The 26524-nt window shown below is 40.6% G+C and overlaps 1 long non-coding RNA gene across 1 annotated transcript in view; it reads left to right on the forward strand.

Moving 5' to 3' along the window:
• Positions 1-8696, forward strand: part of LOC132536942 (uncharacterized) — a 29023-nt gene extending 20327 nt beyond the window's left edge. Inside the window, exons 2-4 of the long non-coding RNA XR_009548469.1 lie at positions 2290-2443; positions 7748-7795; positions 8630-8696. This is a non-coding gene — a long non-coding RNA (uncharacterized LOC132536942). The remainder of the gene's footprint in view (positions 1-2289; positions 2444-7747; positions 7796-8629) is intronic.
• The last annotated feature ends 17828 nt before the right edge of the window (positions 8697-26524 follow it).

The raw sequence follows: 26524 nt of genomic DNA on the forward strand, positions 1-26524 counted from the left end.
TAATAGAGAGGGAGAGAGACAGAGAGGCACCTGCAGCACTGCTTCACCACTTATGAAGCTTCCCCCCTGCAGGTGTGGCCCAAGGGCTTAAACCTGGTTCTTGTGCACTGTAACGTGAGCTCAACCAGATGCAACACCACCTGGCCCCAACCTTGTTCTCTTAACCTTCCAGAACACATACAGAAGACATAGAATAAAAAAAAAGAGTACCCATGAGTAAAGTTTTTTTTAAATTTTTTATTATCTTTATTTATTTATTGGATACAGACAGCTAGCAATCGAGAGGGAAGGGGGAGATAGAGTGGGAGAGAGACAGAGACACCTGCAGTACTGCTTCACCACTTATGAAGCTTTCCTTTGCAGCTGGGGATCAGGGGCTTGAATCTGAGTCCTTGTGCACTGTAACATGTGCCCTCAACCAGGTGCACCAACACCTGACCCCTGAATAAAGTTTGTTTTTTTTCAATAAAGATTTATTTATTTATTCCAGTAAAAAGAAATTGAGAGAAACTAGTACCGTCTGACATATGCAATGCTGTGGATGGAACTTGGGATCTTAAGGATGCAATCCCTCCTTTTCATGGCTGATCACCTAGCCTGCCTCCATGAATAATGCTTTGCAGGAAAAGCCATGCTTACATATGGGATGTTGTTGCTTTTGAATATATAGCCAAATTTTGTATAGGACAGAAGATGTTTGGCCTCCAAAGCCTTACATATAATCTATATTATAAAATGCCATATAATTTCCATTGCATATTATTTTTGTTGTTGTTTTCTTATTGGGGCTTCACTGCTCCAGGAATACTTTTTGAGAGAGAGAGAGAGAGAGAGAGAGAGAGAGAGGAAGGGAAGCATAGTACCCTCCAGAGTTGTAGGGGTGAGCTTTGCACCTGGATTGCACAGACGACCAAGCAGTTACTTTCCATGTGAACTATTTTGCTGGTCCTCCATTTTATATTCTTTTACTTCTTCATTCATAGACTTTTAATGTTTTGGTTAACAAAATGTCATTAACTTCTAACCCACTTATTGTTTCCAGAAATAATGGATTGTATAACATTAACTGATGAGATAGGTCATCTGGGCTGATGTCTGCTTTGCCATGCATAACACCAAGTTTGACACCCCTGCCCTAGTATACCATGTGGAAGTCTGACTCTGAAGGAAACTTGGCGTTGTTCTCTCTCTCTCTCTCTCTCTCCTGAAAAAGTCAACCCAAAACATTTTGGTTCACAGAAACAAAGAATATCATAACAAAACCCTCAGACAATATAATGGATATCCTCTGTTCTCTAACAGCAGAACTGAGTACATGATGGACAGGAAATTCCATATGTAGACAGAAATAAACCTTTCCCCAGCGTGCAAGTAGAGACTATGTTCAAAAGTCAGAGATGTTGCAGGAGTTTGAATTTGGGTGGGCACTGTGTTGAGTTAATTTTGTGATGGCTTCCAAGTCTAACTTTTGGTAAGCTTCCCAAGCTTTGCCTAATCTGAGCTTTAACTTTGTACAGGTTCATCAAGAAGAGTTAAGAAAAAAATATTTACACTGAACTCCAGATTGTCTATGACTGAGTTAAGTTAGGTTGCATTTACTATGTTAGTTCTCTCTTTGTTTAATTTTTAAAAGAATATTTATTGTATAGAGATAGAAATGAAGAGGGTAGGGGGAGATAGGGAAGGAGAGAGATACCTACAGCACTGCTTCACCACTCAAAAAGTTTTCCCTTTGCCGGTGAGGACTAGGGGCTTGAACCTGGATCCTTGCACACTATAATGTGTAGGTTCAACTAGGTGCACCACCACCTGTGCCCCATGTTAGTTCTCTATCACTGTTGCAGCAGAGTATGGCAATATAGTGGTCTAAAACAACACATATATATTGTCCTGTGAATCAGAAGTCTAGTGAATCTCTCTAGCTACAATCAAAGTGCTGTCAGGGAAGGAGATTCCATTTCCTTCTCTCTCTCTCTCTCTCTCTCTCTTTTCTTGAACTTTTGGAATCTACCTGCAATACTTATGATTTCCCCCTCATCATTAAAATCAGCAATGCCACATCCTCTTTGATTTTCAATCTATAATTGTACCTCCCTCTGATGATGTATAAGGAAGGTCCTCTGTGCTTACTGGCATTATCAGGATGACCCTGGTTCTATTCCCCTATCTCAAGGCGTTTGACCTTATTCACATCTGCAATTTCTTATTTTCCTTGATAGTAGTAACATCCATGGGTTATGGGGATTAGAATGTGGAGTTCTAGTTTTTGTTCTTGTTTTTCTGCCACAGAGGTCTTCACAACTCCAGGCTGACTTTTTCAAAGAGAGGGGGAAGAACAGAGGAAGAGAGGAGAAGACATCATATAACTAGAGTTTTCCCTCAGTGTGGTGCAGGTCAGGTTCAAACGTAAGCCATGTTCATGACAAAGCAGATACACTCTCAGGTGAGTTATCTTGTGGGCCCTGGAATGTGAACTTTTGGAGGTCGTGCGTCTGCCTCTCCCTACCCCCATATTAACCAGGGAAGACTCTGTGACAGCTGGGGTTTTCCTGGACACTAATAGCAGGCTCTAAATCTTCCATTTGTAACATGAAATACAATTAGCCTGTGTTTTTCCCAAAACTTTGTTGAACATTTTCCATTCCTCAGAATGGGAAATATTCTAACAAATATTATCACTCACAGAAATGATTCACAGTCTGACATCATCACTGAAACAGACTTGGCTAAAATTGACCCCTGCTTGGGAGGCCCAAACTTGCCTTCTGTCAGGGCCAAAGATGAGTTGATCCTGCTAAGTTGAGTCAATGTAACTACTTAATTAAGGACTTAATTAAATTGGACTTCAGATGGAGAGTTCTAGTGAAATATACTCTACAATATCTGGTATGCCATCATGACTATGCTCCTCTATGCTAGGGCAGAGAGAAAATTGAGAAGGGAGAGTGAGATGTAGAGGGAGAGAGGGACACCTATGGTGTTGCTTCACCACTTATGAAGAAACATGCCCCTGCAGGTGGGGACAAGGGGCTTGATCCCAGGTCCTAGCTCTTGGTGATATGTGTACTCAACTGAGTGTGCTAACACCTGACTCCTATGTTAAAATTCTACTCATTATTTTCTCTCATCCTTCATCATCATCATCATCAACATTGTTGTTTTTTTATTATTTATTTTTTAAATTTTTTAATGTATTTAAAAAAGGAGACATTAACAAAACCATAGGATGAGAAGGGTACAACTCCACACAATTCCCACCACCAGATCTCTGTATCCCATCCTCTTCCCTGATAGCTTTCCTATTCTTTAACCCTCTGGGAGTATGGACTCAAGGTCATTATGAGATACAAAAGGTGGAAGGTCTGGCTTCTGTAATTGCTTCTCCACTGAACATGGGTGTTGGCAGGTCGATCCACACTCCCAGCCTGCCTCTCTCTTTCCCTAGAAGAGTGGGGTTCTGGGGAAGCAGAGCTCCAGGACACATTGGTGAGGTTGTCTATCCAGGGAAGTCTGGTCGGCATCATGCTGGCATCTGGAACCTTGTGGCAGATCCAGCGGATTCCAGGTTGCAAGCTGCTGCCTCTTGGAGCTCATGGCAGCTGTGGCTCCAAAGTCGTCATCTTGGCTCCCCCTTGTTGTTATTATTATTATTATTTTCCACCAGGATTATTGCTGGGGTTCAGTGCCTGCACTATGAGACCACTGCTCCAATGGCAATTTTTTATAATAAATTTTTGAATAGGACAGAGAAAAATTAAGAGAGAAGGGGAAGATAAGGAGGAGAAAGAGAAACACCTGCAGACTTGATTCACCATTTGTGGGGAGCCGGGGGCTTGAACCAGGATTGTTGGACAGGTCCTCACACTTCGTACTATGTGTGCTTAACTGGTGCACCACCGCTACCCAGCCCTCTCATTAATTTTGTTAAAGAGCCCCCGGTCCCCCCACCTGCAGGGGTTTACTTCATAAGCAGTGAAGCAGGTGTGCAGGTCTATATATTCCCCTCCCCTCTCAATTTCTCTCTCCTATCAAAAATAAATAAATAAACAAATAAATAAAAATGGCCACAGGATTAGTGGATTCATAGTGTGGGCACAAAGCCCCGTTGATAACCCTGGATGCAAAAAAGAAAAAAAAACTTAAAAATATTTTTGAGACTACTTTTATTTTTTAATATTTTCATTTACTTATTATTGAATAGAGATAGAAATTAAGAAGGGAGGAAGAGATAGAAAGGGAGAGAGACAGAGAGACACCTGCAGCCCTGTTTATCCACTTCTCCCCTGCAGGTGGAGACCATGGGTTTGTAACGTGTGTGCTTAGCCAAGTGTGTCACTGCCTGGCCCCTCAGCCTACATTTTTCTTCTTCTTATCTTCTCTTGCCATATGCTCTGAGTTTGATGTGTTTAATACATATGCTTTCATATATGTGTATGGCCTCTGGTAGGCCTGAAAAAGCTTTTTTTTTTTTTTTTTACAAAATATTTTATTTTATTTAGAATAGAGACAGATAAATTTAGAAGGAAGGGGAAGATAGGGAGAGAGGAAGAGAGAGACACCTGCAGCATTGTTTCACCACTTGTGCCTTTTTCTCCTGCAGGTGGCATTTGAACCTGGTTCCTTGATCATGGTGGCTTGTTGCTCAGCCAGATACACTACCACTCATTTATCTGCACAAGCATTTTTAGGAGCAGACCCCGAATAGCTGAACCTCCAGTTTGCTGGAGTTGTATGCATTCCCAATACCACAAAGTAATGCCAGGTGGCGTTTTAAAAGGACTGTCCTAGTTTGCACTTCCCCCTGTGTGCTGAGAGCAATATCTCATTCCCTGCTGTCTCCTACCTGATGAGTGAGAGGTAAAGTTTTCTTTTAATTTGTATTTCTTTGATTAAAAGGGGAATCAAAGATTCTCTGCTTTCTTTAGCCAACAGAAGGGAAATCTTTTCAGCTCTCTGGAGAAAATTCAGTACTCAGGTCATCTATCTGCTTCTTTTAGTATCTGTGGAAAATGCAGCTCTCAGGGCCCTTGCTTAAGCACTTGGTTAAAGTGGTTCTATGCTCTGACTCAGGTCTCAGCTTCATGGTGATTATCCTCTCTTCACACTCCACTCAAGTTTAGAGCCAGTGTGTGTGTGTGTGTGTGTGTGTGTGTGTGTGTGTATTTCTTGGAATGATGAAGCCCAAATTAGATTTCTGGGAGATGGGTCATGCCACACCTGGTTGAGGCACACGTCATAATGCACAATACCTGAGTTTTAATCTCCTAAAGTTTTTACCACCTAAAGAGGGAAGCTTCATGAGTGGTAAGATAGTGCTTCAAGGCTTTCTCTCTCTCCCTTTCTCTTTTCCTTCCTTTTCAATTTCTGTTTCTATTCAATAAATAAATAAATAAATAAACTATATTTTAGAAATAAAATAAAAGAAAAAGAAAAGAACCTCTAAAATAGATTTCTGATGGGATTATCCAATTTGCTAGAATTTGTGCTTTTCCCCCCACGATGTCTTCCCCAATGCACCTTGGCACATACATTGGCAGCCACAGTAGAGATACCATAACTGTCCTGCCTGCATGATTCACACAGTTACATGTCAACAGGGGCATAATTCCATACTGTTCCCACCAACCCCTCCATTGCAAACCGCTGTGGTTCTCCTAAGGTTGCAGATATGGGTTAACTATTATTTCTACAACTATCTGTGTATTTTTGTATACAATTGCCTTTTTTGTTTTAATGTCCCATCTTCTCTTCCATTCTTTTTCTTTTCTTTTCCTTTTTTTTTTTTTCCCCCTTAAGAATATTGCTGGGACTCGGTGCATGTACTACAAATCCACTACTCCTGTGGCCATTTCTTTTTCTTTCAATTTTTTGGATAGGGCAGAGAGAAATTGAGAGGGGAGTGAGTAGATAGGGAGGGAGAGAGAAGGATAAACAGCTGGAGAACTGCTTCACTGCCTGTGAAGTGAGCCCCCCCTGCAGGTGGGGAGCCAGATGGTAGAACTGGGATCATTGTACTTCATACTATGTATGCTTAATATGGTGCACTACCAACTGTGTGCCCCCCACCCACCACCCCCACCTCACAACCACCATCTTTTCTTCCATTCCAAGCTACACATAACCCTCTCAGTACATCCAAATGTCCCCGTCTTTTTCCTCTTTTCTCTCTGGATCCTGATGGAGCTGGAATCTAAAGCCCTCTCATCCTCTTCCTCCTTTCACTTCTTCCTCACCAGCATCATGAATCAGTATTGTTTTGGGCTGCATATGGTAGAAGTTATGGCTTCTGTAATTGCCTCTCTGCTGGACCTGGGCATTGGCAGGTTGATCCATACCACCCCTAGCTTGTTTCTATCTTTCCCTAGTGGAGCAGAGCTCTGAAGAGGTGAGGTTCAGGACAAATTGGTATGGAGAAGTCAGGATGGAATCATGATGGCATTCTGCAACTTGGTGGCTGAAAGGTGGCAGGACATAAAGTGAGACAAAATGGTTAATGAATAGGAACGAAAAGGTGTTGGGCTGTGCTGTGGAGAAGAGAGAGAGGAGATCCAGAGTGGAGAGGGAACACAAATCTTTATTCATGAGGGCACCTCAGAGTTGGTTGAGAGCGCAGTGGTTCGGACCATGTGGAGGTAGCAAAAATGGCCGCCTCCCAGACCACCCTTTTCTGCGTCTAACCACTGAGGTGAAAACCAGGCAAGAGGGGCAAGGGGTGGAAGGAGAAGAGCTTCATAGGGCAAAAACCAGGAGTGACGTGTCGGGACAGGATTGGTTTAAAAAGGCACTGCGAGAATATCGGGAAGTGGCAAAGCCTGAGGGCAAAGACTGCATTTGCATAATTCCCCAGCAAAAAGATAGGAACAGAGCAGATGAGATAAGGGATCTTAGGGTGTAAGGAAGCTAGGAAGTCCATTTTAGGCATGTTTCTAGGGGCCCACAACCATGGTAGTTTTTGCTTGAGTTTTATAAATAACATGAAGTTGAATATAAATGTTGTTTGAGAAAATGGTGTCAGAGCAAAGGGCTAGAAAGTTGTATTAGGGCTGAGAGTAGCTCCCATTCTTGAAAAAATTCTATGAATAAAATGAAATATTTACCCCTTTCCACCTGACCCAGGTCTCATATATATATATATATATATATATATATATATATATATTTATACTTTGCACTGTATAACCTCTGAGTCCCTATTGATCTGAGTTCACAGTTCATGGTTACAGCTGGGAACATTGCAGACTGCACTCATTTCAGGACCAGTCTTCCTGACTGACAGGGCAGGATACCCCAGACTCCATCCGGAAACTGGGACAGTCCCTACCATCGCTGCTTTATGGTGAGGGCAAGGCCATTAGAGCATCTCTTAGTGCTGCCACACTGCAAAGAATTCCAGAACCCAATTCTAAAGTTAGTGAGTATGTGTGTGTGTGTGTGTGTGTGTGTGTGTGTAGGCCTTCCCACATCAGCAAGCAATCCTGGGACACCAGCAGGGTGTCTGTTAATTTGACACAATTTTAACAGTATCTACCTGGAAGCAGCATCAGTTTCCAGAGGTTAAGGACTCAGTCTCTCAGGGGAGCCCTTCAAGTGCAAGTCATAAGCACAAGCTGTCACCTATACTTCTGACCAATTTGTTCCAGATTGGAACATCCTGTTACACCCTACTCAGGTACAATTAATTTTGCTAGAACAATTCACAGTATTCAGGAGATTCGTTTACTCATTAGATGACTCATTTATTGCACAGGATACAAGGAAAGGAATCAACAGGCAAACGAAGAAAAAGAAGCACAGGGTGAGGTCTTGAACAAAGGAGTTTCCTGTCCTCCTGAGACTTGGGTTCAGTCTGAGAGGCTGTGGAAGCAAGCTGGCTTTCCAACCTGTTTTTTTTTTTTTTTTGAAAACCCTTCCTTTTTGAGGTTTTATGGCAACTTCATTACAAAGCAATGATTGATAAATCATTGGCCACTGTAATTGAATTCAATTGGTAGTCTCTTTCCCTACTTTGGAAATTGGGTTGGGCATGAAAGTTCCTCCCCTTCTTCTTGCTTTGTTTCCTTGGCAACCAGTTTCCATCCTCAGGTATTTTCCAATGGTTACCTCATTCACATAATAAAAGATACCTTTATCATTCCCCGTCCTTAAGAAATTACAGGAGTTTGGGGACCTGTGGGTCAGAAACTGTGAATGAAAACCAAGTTTGTAAAATAAACTTATTTTGAGCTGTTTTTTTTTCCCTCCAGGGTTATGGCTGAGGCTCAGTGCTGGCACTATGAATCCACTGCTTCAGGTGGCCATTTTTTCTATTTTATTGGATAGAACAGAGAGAAATTGAGAGGGGAGAGGAAGATAGAGAAGGGAGGTGAAAGACAGACACCTGAAGACCTGCTTTATGCCTGGGAAGCGACCCCCTGCAGGTGGGGACCTAGGGGACCAAACAGAAATCCTTGCATGGGTCCTTGCACTTTGTACTATGTGTGCTTAGTTCAGTGCGCCATGGCTAGGCCCCCTATTTTGAATATTTGAATGACAAAAAATTACTATTCATAAATATGTAGCTATATTACGTTTAAAAAGATGTATATGTTATTATTTTATCTATTTGTTCTTTCTACACTTGTTAGGGCAGGGACAGAAGACACAAAGTAAAATCTGGATTGAGTGTGGTGTATTGAACCGAAGCAAAAGACTCTGGGGAGGGAGGGAAAGAGAGGATCTGGTTTGAGCCCCCAGCTCCCCACCTGCAGTAGGTGGGGGGTTGCTTCACAAGCAGTGAAGCAGGTCTGCAGGTGTCTGTCTTTCTCTCCCCCTCTCTGTCTCCCCTCCTCCCTCCATTTCTCTCTGTTCTATCTAAGGACAGCAATGGCAACAATAACATTAACCACAACAACAAGGGTAACAACAAGGGCAACAGAATGGGAAATATGGCCTCCAGGTGCAGTGGATTTGTAGAGCAGGCCCCAGTGATAACCTTGGAGGTAAAAAAAAAAGTTACAATGTTACAAATATTCCCTCCTTATTGTATTATGAATATATCTATGTGTATGCAAATATATTTTCTCTTTTATTCCTTAGCATGCAACATGACACATATCAACTTTCTATAACAGTATTTAAGTATTGTTAATTATCTGTCATAGTATCTAAGTTACAGGATATCAAGAAGCACAAGAATTATTTATGTACTTGCTGGGCTAGTGTGGGGTTCCTCTTCCCAGGCACATACTCTCTGGGTTGGAGAGAACTCGACCAGAGCCAGCCTGGGCTGCTACTCACTCAGCAATGAGAGGGAGATGACTCAGGAACCAAGCACGTGGTGGTGGCGGCGGCGAGGCAATGCAATGTAATTTATTGATCAGAGATCCCAGGCTTTTTAAAGGGCAGACCTGGAAGTGGCAAGTTGGAAATGGAAATCGCTAGGAAAGGGGCCTAGAAAGGCAAAAGGGGCTGGGAAGGTAGAAACTGCCTTAGCAACTATTGCCAGGGTTTTAACTGGTAGGATTAATATTAACCTGCAGGCAGGGCGGGCCTCAAGAGTAGAAAGAAGATAGATCAAAGGAATGGAAAGGGTGGGGATCTTTCAGGTAAAACAATAATTATGTAGATAGGCCATAGTATCAGGAATGCAGGGTGCTTTGTGAGGCTCCTCACAATTTCCTGACAGTACTTCACATTCTCTTCTTTGAGAAGGTTTAGGGCATTTTTGGTTATACATAGGGTAGTAATGTTGCATAGATGAAGGTATAATCTTGTTTTTTGGTGGTCACTGTGGTTTCAGAAGCTGTTTATGAATAAACACAAGATGAAGAAGGATGGACTTGTAATGGCTCATTTTCCCTGTCAATTTGGCTGACTTACAGTACCCAGTTGAAACATTACCCTGGATGTTTACTGTAAAGGGATCAACATGCCACTTGATAGACTTTATATAAGTACCATGGGCTAACCAATTGCCACAAGTGGAGCTCCTCATAGATTTTGAATAAAGAAGATTGTCCTCCATTCTGTGGATGGGCCTTGTCCAGTCAACTGATTGATCTGATTGGAAAGAAAGATTTCCTCTGAGCAAGAAGGAATTATGCCAGCAGATAGCCCTCAGGCTGCAACAATGATTCATTGCTGGGTCTCCAGGCCTTTGAAATAGAACTTACTTACACATCTAAAAGAAAAGAAAAAAAAAAAGGATAGTAAGGATGTGACCTGGGGAGCATCAGCCCTGTCCTGCATGATGACTGCCTTAGGGGAAGACATTAAAAATTCCTTCACGTAATGTTGGATTAATCTGAGTCCCTTATGAGCAGGCACTGTAGTTTTCTAAATTCTTACCTACCAATAGGTACAGAGCAAATCTTGTGTTGAGCAGCCTGGGAAGTGGTACAATGGATAAAGCCTTGAACTCTCAAGTATGAGGCCCCAAGTTTGGTCCTTGTTATCACATGTGTCAGAATAATGCTCTAGTTCTCTTTCTCAAAAGCAAGTAAATAAATAAATACTTTAAGGTGTGGGGACGGGCAGTGGCACACCTGGCTAAGTGTATATAGTAAGAAGTGCAAGGCCCCTCTCAAGGATCCTGGTTTGAGATCCTGCCTTCCCAACTGCAGGGGGGTCACTTCCCAAGTGGTGAAGCAGGTCTGCATATATCTCTCTGTCTCTCTCCTTCTCTATCTTTCCCTCCCCTCTCAATTTCTCTCTGTTTTATCCCATAAAAAAATGAGAAAAAAATTAGCCACCAGGAGCAGTGGATTTGAAGTGCAGGCACCAAACCCCAGCAATAATCCTGGAGGCAAAATAAGTAAGTAAGTAAGTAAGTAAGTAAGTAAGTAAGTAAGTAAGTAAGTAAATAAATAAATATTTTAGGGGCCAGGTGGTGGTACACAAGGTGAAATGCACACATTATAGTGCAGAAGGATGCAGCTTCAAGCCCCCTGCCCCCACCTGCAGAGGGAAAGCTTCACGAGTGGTGAAACAGTACTGCAGGTGTCTCTCTGTCCTTCCCTTCTCTATCTTCCCCTTCCCTCTCACTTTCTCTCTATCTCTACCCAATTATAAATAACAATTAAAAATGAATAAATAAATAAATAAATACTTTAAAATAATGCTGAGTTGAAGAAAGAGCAAGAGAAGACATAGGTGATTTGAAAAGTCAAGTACTGGGACCAGGTGGTGGCATACCTAATTGAGCATACATGTTACAAAGCACAAGTATCTGGACTCAAGCCCCTGGTCCCCACCTACAGAATAGAAGTTTTATGAGTGGTGAAGTAGCACTACAGGTATTTCTCTCTCTTTCTGTCTCTCCTCCTCTCTATTTATTTCCTCTAAACTTAACCCACCTCTGTCCTATAAATTGGCAACTATATAAATAAATAAAATATTAAAATGATAATTTTTAAAAATTCAATTACTAGAAATTTCCTAGCAATAGTCCCATTGTCACAATATAGTCAGAGCTAGTCACCATCAAGTCCTGCTTGTTTGAATCTATGTGAGAGACTCTTCTCTGAGTTATAGCATTGACTGTAGATGTCTCACTGAGTTCAAGAAGTCATTGGCTGCCAACTTTTAGGCCCAGTTAGGAGCCATGGCCTCCCAAAGGACCAGCAACAAAGGACACATTGTAAAGTTTTGAAATTTTTCCCCTTTTTTTATCCACTTCTCTGCACACACACACACACACACACACACACAAACACACACACACACACACACACACACTCACACACACACACACACCTAAAGACAATGCCTGCTCTAAAACTTTGAAAGCCTGGAGTGTTTTGCCTACCTCAGGGAGAAGAGAAGGAAGAGTGGGGAAAGGGTGGGAATCAGTCTCTGCTTGGCACTAATCCAAGAACTGTCCAGATGAGAGACAGAGCCAGGGGGCCTCTTCCCAACTTTATCTTTTTTAGCTTTTCAATCTGGAGGATTTGAGAAAAAGATCCAGGAGGGGTGTGTGTGTGTGTGTGTGTGTGTGTGTGTGTCTACACTTGTAGAAAGGGAGAAGATCCTGGTAAGCATTATATTTCTGAAGCTCTTTTAGGAACCTGTGTTCAACTTTAAGTAGAAATATATCTGGGGGTGGGAGGCTTCTGTTTTTTTTTTTTTTTCTGTTTTTCTCTCCTATTTCCCTGTCTGCTTTAGACTGTAACTCCTTGAACCAAGCCTTAATAACTGACAATTGTCAAGATTCTCTCTTTGCAGGTAGTTTAGAAAGACAAATCTTAGGGCCAAGTGGTTGAGTGTACATGTTACTGTATGCAAGGACTCAGGTTGAAGCCCCTAGTCCCCAGCTACAGGGGAGAAACTTCATGAATGGTAAATCAGCGTTGTAGGTGTTTCTCTTTATCTCTCAATCTTCCTCTTCTATTTCAGTTTCTATCCAATAAATGAATAAATAAATACAATTTAAATTAAAATAGGATTACAATTTAATTTAAAATTTAAATAGGGGGATGGGCAGTAAAGTACTGGGTTAAGTGCACATGGCACTAAGGACTGGAGTTAAGGATCCCAGTTCGAGCCCCTGGCTCCCCAGCTGCAGGGGAGTCACTTCACAAGTGGTGAAGCAGGTCTTCAGGTGTCTTTCTCTCTCTCTCTCTGTCTTCCCTCATCTCTGGGTTTCTCTATGTCCTATCCAACAATGACAACAGTAACAACAACAATATCAACAATGACAACAACAAAAATCGGAAAAAAATGGCCTCCAAGAGTAGTGGGTTCATACTGCAGGCACTGAGCCCCATTGATAACCCTGGAGGCAAAAAAAAAAAGTTAAATAAACAGAAAGGCAAACCTTCTTGCCCAGAAACACACAAGCTAATAAATAGAGCTAGGATTCAAATGAAAGAATGGACTTCAATAGTATACAATACTACCCTTAGTGGTAGATACTCAGTTCTTAGTCATTGAATGAATGAATGAATGAGTAAAGGAGTAATGAACATTTTGTAGGAGAGGCCAGGTAGAAGGGGGAGGAAAAGAATTTGTAAGGAAGCTAAAAGAATATCTCGTGTATTCTGAAAAGGACTTAGCTCTGATGCTGTGTGTCCAAGGGGGAAGAATTTAGAGTCTGTGCACAGATCCCTACTGAGACATAGGCTTGCTGATTACACATTAAGTATGGCTTAAAATGAAACCAAATAAAGGGACCCACCCATCTTTCTAATGCCACCGAAAGGTAAGTCTTCACACCAGCTTTTGCATAAAGGGGATTTTCTTGCACAGTTTGTAGTAACTTAAACTTGGAAGCAACCCAGATGTCCAACAATAGATGAGTATCTAAGGAAGTTGTGTTAAACATACACAATGGAATACTATTCAACTGTTAAAAATGATAAAGTCATCTCCTCTGTTTCATCTTGGACCTAAGTTGGGGGTGACAGTGTTTTGCACACACCTATCATAGGGAGATGAAGAACAGTACCCACATGTATTGTACTGTAATCTATTACCCACCTCATATTTCATAAATGTAAATAATAATAGTAATAATAATATCAATGACATTTATTCTGTTGTCATACAAGTTGCAAGAAGAAGTTGTGCTCAAGTAAACCTTTTCATCCTTCAAAGAGTGTCTAACTTTTATTCAGGTGGGGAAGATAGGAAGCCAGAATCTGAATGTGGGCCAATCAGGAAGAACTTGACCACTTCCACCTCCATCATTTCTCCCTTCTAGTCCATCAAAAGGGCACAGCCAGCAGGAGCAGGAGGTGTGAGTTTTGTCCCTGTGTTCGGTAAGGAGCGAAAGACATGTAGATTCACCAGTCCCATCAACAGAGATTCAAAATAAATTGGCTTCATTGAGAAACATACAGGAGCCTGGGTGGTGGCACACCTGGTTGAGTGCACACATTACAGTGTGCAAGGATCTGGGTTCCAATCCCTGGTCCCCACCTGCAGGGGGGGAGGCTTCATGAACAGTGAAGCAGGGCTGCAGGTCTCTCTCTCTCCCCTCCTTTCCTCTCAATTTTTCTGTCTCTACCCAAAATGAATAGATAAGTAAATAAATATTTTTTAAAAGGAAATATACAATTAGTCACTATAGGTATTGAGATTAAATTTTACCTTTTCAAAACAAAAAAGAAAATATGCAAAATGGTCTTCTCTTTCTTGGGGAAATAAGGCTGAAGACTTAGAAATATCTCTCAGGGATGTTATGTTGTGGTATCTACAGCTGGACTTGTAATGGGTTGATTCTCCCCATATTGCCCTAGCCCCAAGTCATGCTGAGGTCCAGTTACTGGTGACTGTCATATTCTTTGCAGGAAAGAGAATATTTGAAAGTTGAGATGATGTCATGTGTGAGGGCCTAATCCAGTATGACTTATTTCCTTATAAGAAGAAGATGAGAAACACACAAATAGAGGGAAGACTATCACATAAGGATGGAGACACAGAGAGCTTAATTATGTTGCCACAAGCCAAGGATATCTGTGATTTATTGGGAGGGCTGTTAGAGGTAGAAAGAATGCAGCACAGAGCATTGTAGGAGGTGACACAGTGCTAAGAGCACTGGACTTGCAAGTGTAAGATCCTGAGCTTGGTCTCAGGCAACTTCATATGCCAGAATGATGGGTGGTGCTCTGGTTCTTTCTCTCTCTGTCTCTCTCTGTCTCTCTCTCTCTCATTAATATATAAAATCTGACCTAGAAAATAGCTCACATGGATAGTGCACTGCTTTGTTATGTGTGTGATCCAGGTTTGAATCCAACCCCCACTGCACTGAAAGAAGGAAACTTCAGTGTTGTGGCCTCTCTCTCTCTCTCTTCCTCTCTGTGTCTCTGTCTGAAAATTTCGTTCCAGAATAGTGAAGTCTCAGAGATGACCAAATTAATTAATTGATTTAAAAAAAAGAAGAAGAAAGAAAACAACTTTGGGGAGAAGGAAGGGATCCACACATAGAGACTTTAGAGAGAACATGTCCCTGTTGACACTCTAATTTTAGATAGCCTAATTTTAGACTTTAGACTTTTTCAAGAAAGTAAGTTCTGCTATTGTAAGCCACCTATGCTGTGTACTTATTATTTATTTATTTATTTATTTATGTATGTATGTATTTTAACCAGAGCACTGCTCAGCTTTGGTTTATGGTGGTGCAGGGAATTGAATCTGGGACTTTGGGGCCTCAAGCATGAGAGTCTCTTTGCATAACCATTATGTTATCTACCCCTTGGCTTGTGTACTTCTTGATAATAATCTTGAAAAATGAATATGAGGCCTAATATCATCTCTCATCGTCACAACCACTAGTGGTGATTCCACAACTAATATCCTGTCCCTGTCCTTGCCCTCTTATTCCAAGGGCTACACACAGAAGTCAGAAGCATTTTAATTCAAACAAATTGAGTAATTTAGCTTGAAATCCTTGAAGGGTGGCTGATCTCTGTGTACAGATGCTGGTTCTGGTTAGCTGTGTGAGTTTTCTTGTTCAAAAGTTAGAAGGGTGAAAATACGAATATTGGCATGTGTAGAGGGTTGCCTATATGATGGGTTTACAGGATTTTCTCAAATCCTCACCACCATCCTTGTAAGTTTATTGACATGAACGCAGACTTAAAGACAAAGAACTTTTCTGGGGAAAGACAGACCCAGAGGCTGGTCCTGTTCTGACAGCTCTGGCAAAAGCATCTTCCTCAGGCTTCTGCTTTTGATAACAGGCTGGAAGGAGAGAACAGGTCTGGTGCAGATGAGGAAGTATTTTGGCACTGTAGTGCACTGGGTCTGAACACTCAATGGTGGCATTTTCAGGATTTGCATAGCAGGCGGATGTTTTGATGATGATTTGAGATGGCACAGAGGGAGTATTTACACCACAGGAGTCGGCAAGGTCTATCAAGTCAAGCTACCATTCCCCCACTGTCTAATTTGTTGAAAACTATTTGATTATCAAGAGATAAGGAAATTAACAGAAGGCATCCCAGAAGCCTTCAGTCAGAGGTTGACTGCTCTGGGCCACTGTGGTTGAGGGGTGTTGTGCAGCATTTGGGACCAAGGAAGGTAAAATTGTATGTGACAAATACTAGTAAGAACCAGTCCCTTCCTGAGAAGCTTTCTCAGTATAAAGTCAGCAGAGCTGCCTACCAAGATGCCAGGGACTGGCATATGTTACCACACTCAAGGACCTGGGTTCAAGCCCTTGCTCCCCACCTACAAGTGGGGCAAGTTTCACAAGTGATAGAACAAACAGTGCTGCACTTTCCAGCAGTCTCTCACCTTTTCCTTTCCTTCTTTGGATTTCAAAGACTTGATATGAAGAAGGATTTAAAAATATCTCATTAAGGGGAGCCGGGTGGTAGAGCATCAGGTTAAGTGCACATGGTGCAAAGCACATAGGCTGGCGTGGGCATCCCAGTTCAAGCCCCGGCTCCCCACCTGCAGGAGGGTCGCTTCACAGGTGGTGAAGCAGGTCAGCAGGTATCTGTCTTTCTCTCCCCCTCTCTGTCTTCCCTTCCTCTCTCCATTTCTCTCTGTCCTATCCAACAATGACAACATCAACAGTAATAACTACAACAACAATTAGAAAAAACAAACAAACAAGGGCAACAAGAGGGAAAATAAATAATAAAAAAATTCTTTAAAAAATAAATAGACTCCTCTTGTTTCTTTTTTACTATAGTTGCTGGAAAGTTTAAAATTATCAATGTGCATATGTGATTGGAAGCATATCTACTTTGGACAACACTGCTCTAGCGAAAAAGTGCATGTGGTTCCTAGATTGGGTGACATTTGTCTTCTCTGGGTCAGAGTTATTTAGTGTTTTATGTCTTGAGCCAGCCTTGCTTTATTCTACCCAGTTCTCTTCTTGCTTTACACTAGCCAAAATAGTTTGGATTATTTGTAGCCAAAGACTAAGAGACTAACTGAACCAAGATCTCTTCAGGGTGTCATACAAATAATTCCACAGTTCTGCCAGAGAACCCTCCCCATACTTCAGTACTCCCAGAGGGACATGTTTAGTCAAAAAGATGAGATCACCTGGATGCATGATCACCGCTTCACAACACCCTGATGCTGCCCTTGTTCTTGTGGGACCTTCAGCTCTGGCCACAGGACCCGGATTTGGACTATGAGGCTTCCTTGGTCAGGAAAGACAGCTGAACTCCCCAAGGTGTCTGGTTTGAACTGAGACTGTGTTTAGGAAGTGGATTATATATCATCAGAACTTGGAGTTTAGAACAGTAGTCGCTTTGTTGGATTCTCTCACAACCTAGAGTGAATCAAAGTTGGAGACCAGAGCAAATCACCAAGCATGTGCTTCCGTCTCCTTCATTTTCTTTCCTTTCCCCCCATCTGGCAACTCAGCCTACCCTCACGCATGGTGACTGGAGTTTGAAGTGTCTCTAAACCCAGGCTAGGAATTCTTTCGAAATGTAATTTTTTTCCTAAAATGTTTCAGTTGTCCCAAGGTGTGAGACGAAAGCCCTGCAAAGAATCTGTCAAGAGCTAGCTTTTGGAGTGAATGCTCAAGGTTAACTCACTAGGGTGAACAAGAATCATATGCCAGATTTCAAGTAATTATTCCTGCAGGAGATGCCTGCTCCAAGCACTGTAATGAAAAATGATAGAAAGAGTTATTGACCTTTGAGACATTCCATTCCACCATGCAGCTAAGCATCTGCAGTGGATTCGGTCAGGGAAGATTACATCTGCCCCACCACAGAGATATTGCAATAGTTCATCTTCAAAATAAGCTGGGAAAATGTGTCTAATGATTCCCCAAAGCCTGGTTCGTGCAGATGGGGTTGAAACTTGCCTTTGGCAATTTTTCAACCTTATTGTAATGGGAATCCCTTGGAAGCATGTTAGAGATCATATGTAAATTTGACTTGCTATACTTAACAACATTCTTGGGAAGACCGGGGATGAGATGATAAATGGAGACATTGCAAAGTTAATAATTTGAGAATGGAACCCTTAATAAAATTTTAAGGAGAGCTACGCATGCCATTTTCACAGGAACTGCCTGATTTAATACAATGAGGTATGTTTCCAGTGCGTTGGAGGTGACTGTGTTGAATGGAAGACAAATGTTAAGTAAGGCCCTACCCTCTGGGAGCTTGCAATCAAGTCAATTGTTAAGACAAGATGCAAACATGGAGAAGCTGCATCACATTGCCAGGTAGCTCCAGCCAGAGAAAAGCAGTGGTCTGACTGTTAAATGGGAAGGGCGTGAGAATGTGTGTGTGTGTGTGTGTGTGTGTGTGTGTGTGTGTGCTGGGGGGGGGGGGCAGAAACCAATTTCCAGTATGCTTTTATTGTTTTCATTTTTCTTGAACATAGTTAATAACAAATCACCCAACTCCTTTTCTCTACTAATGTTAGACTTGATTGTTTCCTCACTCTCTTCACTCTCTGTGGTAATCAGCACCCTGTAATTGGAGTGTTATCTTTCCAGGTGAAACTTTATTGCACATGACGGGTTAAATAATGAACTACGGCAAAAATGACAAATTTTAAACATTTGATTAATCTGGATCATGGGCATATGGTTCCATTTTTAGTCTTTTTTCCCCTCTAAGTTGTATCTTTGAAATGTTCTTTAATTGAGAAGATTGGAATGAGTAGTATCTATAGTGTGTAGCTAATAAAATAGTAATCTTAAGAAAGAAGAAAAGGGAGGAAGGATCAAAGAATAGATCAGAGGGAAAAACGAAGAAAAGGAAAATGAAGGAAAGGAAAAAGAAACTAAGATAGTTAAGAATTTATAGAGTCAGGGAGTCGAGCGGTAGCACAGCGGGTTAAGCGCAGGTGGTGCAAAGCATAAGGACCAGCATATGGGTCCCGGTTTGAGCCCCCAGCTCCCCACCTGCAGGGGAGTCGCTTCAAAGGGAGTGAAGCAGGTCTGCAGGTGTCTATCTTTCTCTCCCTGTCTCTGTCTTCCCCTCCTCTCTTCATTTCTCTCTCTCCTATCCAACAACAACGACATCAATAATAACTACAACAATAAAACAACAAGGACAACAAAAGGGAATAAATAAATAAATATTAAAAAAATTTTTAAATTAAAGAAAAAAGAATTCATGGAGTCACAAGGTTGCTTTGTAGGGGAAAAGTCAGGAAAAACATTGCCAAGTGGATGAAGTACAACCTGGGTTTTGAAAAATGTAGAAAAGGGAGGATAATCAACAGGGAGGAACTCTGCTAAAGATCAGCTCTGCTCTGTAAAACTCAGAGGTCAGGCTCCATAAGTTCTAAATCCTCATTTAAATCCACAGCCTGTGTTACATTCATTGATTCAATCCACAAGCAGTGTCTGGACACCTGACATGCATGGTAAATAATGTTCAACATTATAGAGATTCCAGAAAGAGAATAAGGAGAATGACCCTCTTTGTGGAATCACCATTTTCATTTCCATCATTAGTCAGTCTGAAACCTGAAGAATTTACTATACTTCATCTATCACATATCTATCTGGCTGTTAATCTTTCTTAAGAGCCTTATCTATCCTATTAAACTCTGACCTCCTTTAAATGGGAACTATCACTTATAGTTCTCAGCACCCTCCACAGGGTTGAAGTAAAACCATACAAATAAGTGGTTATTCATTAAATACTCATCGAATGTTTGATTAACTTATTCATTTACATGCTAATTAAGAAGCAATTATGTCCTAAAGCATAGGAGGAATTCTCTGGAGAGGAAAAACAAAACAAAACAAAACAATCTTTATTTCTAAGGAGCTTTCAGTCTGCTAGGAAAGATAAATTGGTACAGCTCAATTACAGCATAAGAAGAAGTGTTAAGAACCAAAGGAAAAGTACAGAAGGGCTGAAAAAATAGCTCACTGGGTAGGATGTGAGCTTTGTCATGTATGTGGCCCAGACTCAAGCCCCTATGCAACACAGGAGGTGCCATGGAACTGGGGGAAGGCTCAGTGCTGTATTTTTCTCTGTCTCTTACTCTGATTTCAAAAGTAACCTGAAAACAGTGTAATTGCATCAGAAGGAGTCTCTGTTTCCATAAAACAAAGAGGAGGAGCAGGGGGATTAAATGATTAGGGAAGGGGGAAAGAGGTGTGAGCTATGTGAATCCAGGTATGATCCACCATGACAGGTGTCTCCTGTACTAATGTCATTCAATACTCACTAAAATCTTTAAAAAGAAAAGTACAGAGAAAGGGCTGCATGCACTAACTGATGATGTGAAGGGATGCATAATGCCTCTGCTCTCTTGGCAGTAAATAAGTATTCAAGTTTATAACAGGCACTAGAATTTTGGGGAAGGAAGCCAGTAACACCACTTCCTGTTAGATGGTAGCACCTATCTCTACCACTCTTTTCTTCCTTGTGTATGCCTCCCTTACACATTATTTAAACTTTGGTTTTAATACAAAAATGAAACAGAAATCAAAGCAGACACCATCATCAATTTAGCCTCTTCGTTGTATAGTTTTTGAAGTTCAAGGTTAGAACTGTACTAAAAAATTGTATAAGCTCAGCTAGTAAAATAATAACTGTGCACTGAGGTTCCTGAACGTACCAGAGTAGTGCTTTGGTATGTCACATTCTCTGTCTCATTATGTGACACACACACACACACGCACACGCACACGCACACGCACACACACATTCCCACTCCCCCATATGAAATAAATGTATATATTTTTTAAAGTTTCAAGTTATATGGTGATTATTGTTATGGGGGTAGCTAGAGAGTGAGGGCATAGGATTTGGTGGTGGGAGTGGTATGGAATTGTACCCCTATTATCTTATAAATCACTATTAAATAAATATGTGAGGGGGAAAAGAATAATTCAAATTCTTAAACTGCCTATATTTTAGTACTAGGTATGCTTTTTAGTCTAAATATTTAATGTTTTCAATTTGAAGAGGTTGAATTCTGATACTGGGATTGATTTTTTTCCCTAGTACCTAAGTTGCCAACAACCTCAGGCCTGATAGATTAAAATCATTTGGTCCTGTTGGTGTCTAAGACAGTCTTATTAACAGATACTGTAAAACTACATAAAGCATAGTAAGGTCAAATATGTTATGGTTAATTCTAACCATTAGATTTTCAAAGAAAAGTAATCTCCTAACAATAATAATTGATAGTTGTCATTTTAAATATCTTATAAGACTAAAAGGAACTTTTCCCATTCTCTTTAAAATCCGTATTTCTCCTTGTCTTGGAACTTCTAGAACTTTGCTTATATGCCTTGATTCTCTTCTCCTGATGCCTTAGCTGTTATACTGCCTCTGTGGGTCTATACTAAATCAATGTTAACTGTGCTACTATGCAGCTACTACCTTATTGCTGTGGATGGTCCCTGGAGACCTGAGGTAGCAACTTCCAAATTCCTTTTTTTTTTTTTTTCTGGTGAGATCTTTCCTAACACAAGGGAATACATAATATCTTTTCAGCTTGGGCGTTATCCAACAAAGTTACAGATCTTAATATGGTAGCTACTTACTCCTTGTGAAATGCCTAATTCAGATTCAACGCAGATGTACTTAAGTATGTTACTACTAACGCTTGGCATCATCCTCCTAAGAACTAAAAATAAGTTATCTTGACAGCTGTGCCTTCTGAATGGGCTCCTTTGGTTGGAGTTACAGATAAGCCAGTATTGAACCAAGATTCTGCGTCATGGCCTTTATAGCCTCTATTTCTTTCTTTTATTGCTTTATTGGGATGGTTAGTGATTTCTAGTACAGTTGTTTGATATATAGGTATACTTTAATCTTCTCACCAAGATAAATTTCTGCAAAACACTCTCACCCCAAAATTAGATCCATCACCATGCACCAGGAACTCAAAGCCCCCCCCCCCCCCCCACTCCTCTTCCTGCCATCTTTTTCCAGAACTCTTCTCTTTGGTGCGGTCCAAGTTTTACTTTACTTTATGGTACAAGCCCAGTCCAAGTTTTACCTTATGCTTTCTCTTCCTGTCCATGTTGCTTAAGTTTCATCTATAAGTGAGATCATCCAGTATTCATTTTTCTCTTTCTGGCTTATCTCATTAATATGATTCCTTCAAGCTCCACCCAAGATGAGAGGAAGGAGATGACTTTATCATTATCAGCTCAGTAGCATTCTACTACATTCAAGGTTTTCACAGAATGTCAGTAGGTCAAAGGATGTAAGGATGTGAATGATAGTAATAATATTAACAAACAACACCAATTTTGAGTGTTTTCTATGTATTTCTACTGCTCTATGAGAATCAAGAAAATAGAGTAAACAAAATGTTTCCTTTTTTAAAATTCATGTAAAAGTCATTCAGGAATGCTTCGTTTTCTTCTTTAGGTCCTATGTCACAATTCACATGCATGGGGCTTGCTGTGTGTGTGTGTGTGTGTGTGTGTGTGTGTGTGTGTAGCATCATGAGAGTTAAATTTTTGCACATATGTTAACTTATGTTGAAGGAAAATAATTTTATTTCATGTATTTTTTAAAATTTTATTTATTTATCTTGCCTTATGTTGCCCTTGTTGTCTTTTTATTATTGTTGTAGTTATTATTGTTGTTATTGATGTCGTCATTGTTAGATAGGACAGAGAGAAATGGAGAAAGGAGGGGAAGACAGAGAAGGTGAGAGAAACATAGACACCTGCAGACCTGCTTCACCACCTGTGGAGTGACTCCCTTACAGGTGGGGAGCCGGGGGCTGGAACCAGGATCCTTCTGCTGGTCCTTGTGCTTTGTGCCATGTGCGCTTAACCTGCTGCTCTACCGCCCGACTCACTATTTCATGTATTTTATATAAGATAGATTTTCACATGAGAGAGAGAAACCAGAGAACACTGTAATACTTAATGGTGCTGGGAGTGAACTAGGAGCCTCAAGCATGCAAATCCTATGCTTTTGTAGCTGAGCTATTTCCCCATCAAGAAAGAAGCAAATTTTATAAGGATTGACAAACTCTCTTCCCTGCCTTCCTTCCTCCTTTCTTTTCTTCGGTTTCCCCAGAACTTATCTTTTTATAAAACAATGCTTTGCAATAATCCTTTACAAGTGTTTTAAACTCTCTCAGACTTAGATTTAATGGGATGAATACTTTTCTTTTGCAAACTAAGCAATGTATTTGAGGACCATTCATACTTAAGAGAAGAAAATCCTGTTTTGTTTACTTTTTCATCAAGGTGAAATTAAAAATACATATTGGCACCTTGGGAGATATTAAGATCCCAGCTATAATCTATTCACTTGCCTCTGGATGTCTGAGTGGGTTTGTTTACATTTATTCCTTTGTGAATAAAGGATTTCCAAAATCAGTTGCTTATTTTTGACCCTGTATTTAGAAATTGTTACAGATTCTTGTTCTTATTTATTGACTCATGTATTTGTACAAATAATTATTTTTCAACGCTCTCATTATGGATTTCCTTGTTTGGGAAGTTTGTTAGGAGAAACAAGTTTGTTAGATTTGGTAACAATTGTGGATGAGTTTACAGATCTCGATCTTTCTCTCTCTCTCTCTCTTTCCTTTTTTTTTTTTTTTCTCCAGAGCACCACAAAACTCTTGTTCCTGGTGGTATAGGCAGTTAAACCTGTAATCTTTCGTGTCTCAGGCATATATGTATTTCTACATAACCACTATGATATCTACCCTGGTTCTCTTCTTTTAAAAAAACAGTTGGCTTAAAAACAAACAGACAAAAAACCCTGGATTAGCTTTAGAAATTACAGTATGATTTTGTTATCCACCAGCACAGAGGGCCAAAGGGCATGAGGGACCTTACTAGGGGAGTAAAAACCTGGAGAACAGAGGACAAACAAAAAGGTCAGGTTAATGGAATTGGCGTATTGCACCAAAGTAAAAGACTCTGGGGTGGGTGGGTGAGTGGGGAGAATACAGGTCCATGAAGGATGATGAATGACATAGAGGGGGTTGTATTGTTAAATGGGAAACTGGGGAATGTTATGCATGTACAAATTATTGTATTTACTGTTGAATGTAAAACATTAATTCCCCAATAAAGAAATAAATTTTAAAAAAAAGGTCAGGTTATTTAAATGGGCCAGTGAAAAGTTCATTCCAAGTGAGAGAGAAATTGGGGATAAAAAGCAAACAAAGAAAAAGAAAAAAGAAGAGAAAAGAACATGTAGATCAGACACCATTTTCTCCACACAAGGGCATGTCTGTGCACGAGTTCTGTCTCTTTTTTTCTACATAACATTTGTCTTGCCTGGCCCATGGTGTCACCTGATTCTTTATGGAAATCTACCATGAGGAACTAGACACTGGGAGACACTCAGTTCTCTTCCAGGGTCAACACCAGGACTACCTCCAACAGAGTGAGAGCAAATTAGAGCATCACTCTGGCATGAATAATACAATTTTTCCAGACCATGGAGTTCTAGTTATTAACCACCTCAACTTCAGTTTCCTTACTTATAACTCAATAACATGCTTGCCTACCTGTACAATGTGAGCAGGAAAAGGAGACAAGTTTATGATATATTATAGGGGCTTAATACATGTCCACTTCCTTTGTTTTCCTAAGTCACTCTTTCTAAAAATATAGTTCTGTCTTACTTGTTAATCTTCTGAAATTCTTCTGTTCCACTCTTCTAAGAAGCCAGACTAAATAAAGACCTTATCTCTTGACTTCTTCATGCTATCACTCCAAATTCCAACTTGAACAACAAAAAAATTAAACATAACAACAAAAAAAGTGATTACAAAGTCACAATTGTATTTTGCAGAAAGAAAAAAAACTTTTCAAAGAATAGACAGTGAGAACTCTCCTCAGATTCAGGAACAAAAGCATACTATTTTGCATGTAAGAGTTTGCAAACTTGTATAGTGTTTATATACACATTGGCTTTTAGAGTCCAGGTCTTCACTAGTTGAAGTGACTAAATTCCTCTGAACTTCAGTTTCCACATCTGCATAGTGAAAGAGTGTCTGCCTTGGAAAGTTGTTAGGAGAATTTGATGGGGTAAAATTCTTCATAAAATGCTTGGCACATGGTTTGGTGATTTTAAACTATTACTATTTTATCTGAAGATAACTAATACGCATAAGGTCTACAGTTATCTGCATATATATAATCCATAGTAATAATATATGATGTTTAAGAATCTATGCCGGGGGCTTGCCCCGGCATGTTACTAAGGTCCCTCAAAGATTAGGGGTGTCGGTGCAGAAGGAGGTGGGAGATGCGTCTCTGCTTTCTCTTCTGCAAGGGTTTATTATTTATACATTTTCCACCCGGATACAACATGTGCCAGTCCATTGTTTTTGCAGAAGTCTTTACACAACTGTTTACCATAAAATTCATCTCTTATTTTAGCAGTTAACCTATTTTTCTTGAGCAAGCTTCTTGGAATATTATGAGTTTTCTGTAAAGCATCTATTGTTTCTAAAAGGTCAGTTTCTGTGAAGCAAATTATCTTGTTTAGCTTGTCTTTGTTTCCTGGCAAACACGCACCTAAGGGGGACGGTGCTTTGCAAGTTTCTCTGCAGACGGTAACTTACTAACCTGAACCTGCTTGCCTTTAGTGTAAACCACATGACCAAGGTATTCATGATAGATGCACTTAAATGGAAGGGGGGGGGGTAACTAAGGGTAATTGGTATGGGCCCTTACACTTTGAGGGAGACTACAATCTACCACCTAGTCTATAAGCTAACCAAGGCGGCCCTTGTGCCCTGGGAAGAACCCAAGGTTCTTGTTCGCTTGTATCTATTTAGCCAATTTGGTACTGTAGTAGTTACAGGCTGGAAGGCAAGCAGCTCTTCCTCTGTGAGATTTTTTTTCTTTTATTTATTTAAAAAAGACACATTAACAAAACCATAGGATAAGAGGGGTACAACTCCACACAATTCCCACCACCAGATCTTCGTATCCCATCCTCTCTCCTGATAGCTTTCTCATTCTTTATCCCTCTGGGAGTACCGACCCAAGGTCATTGTGGGATGCAGAAGGTAGAAGGTCTGGCTTCTGTAGTTGCTTCCCCGATGAACATGGGCATTGACAGGTCAATCCATACTCCCAGTCTGCCTCTCTCTTCCCTAGTAGGGTGGGGCTCTGGGGAAGCAGAGCTCCAGGACACATTGGTGGGGTCATCTGTCCAGGGAAGTGTGGTCAGCATCATGCTAGCATCTGGAACCTGGTGGCTGAAAAGAGAGTTAACATACAAAGCCAAACAATAAATGACTATAAATGACATAGTGGGGGTTGTATTGTTAAATGGGAAACTGGGGAATGTTATGCATGTACAAACTATTGTATTTACTGTTGAATGTAAAACATTAATTCCCCAATAAAGAAATAAATTTAAAAAATAAATAAAATAAATAAAATTAAAAAAAAAAAGCCAAACAAATTCTTGACCAATCATGGACCTAAAGGCTGGACTAGTGCAGATGAAGTGTTGGGGGGTACTCACTTCAGACTGCTTTCAGGTATATATTTTGCCCTAATTTATGGATCCGTGTGAACATATGCTCTATTTCATGGGACCTGGTCTATATCTACGTTTTGGGACTTTGTTGGGAAGTGAACCACCTGGAATGGAATTATAGAATACTATGAAAAGAAAGGTCTCACCCGAGTGATGAAGGTTGT

The sequence above is a fragment of the Erinaceus europaeus genome, chromosome 2 (assembly GCF_950295315.1).
Source record: "Erinaceus europaeus chromosome 2, mEriEur2.1, whole genome shotgun sequence".
NCBI lineage: Eukaryota > Metazoa > Chordata > Mammalia > Eulipotyphla > Erinaceidae > Erinaceus > Erinaceus europaeus.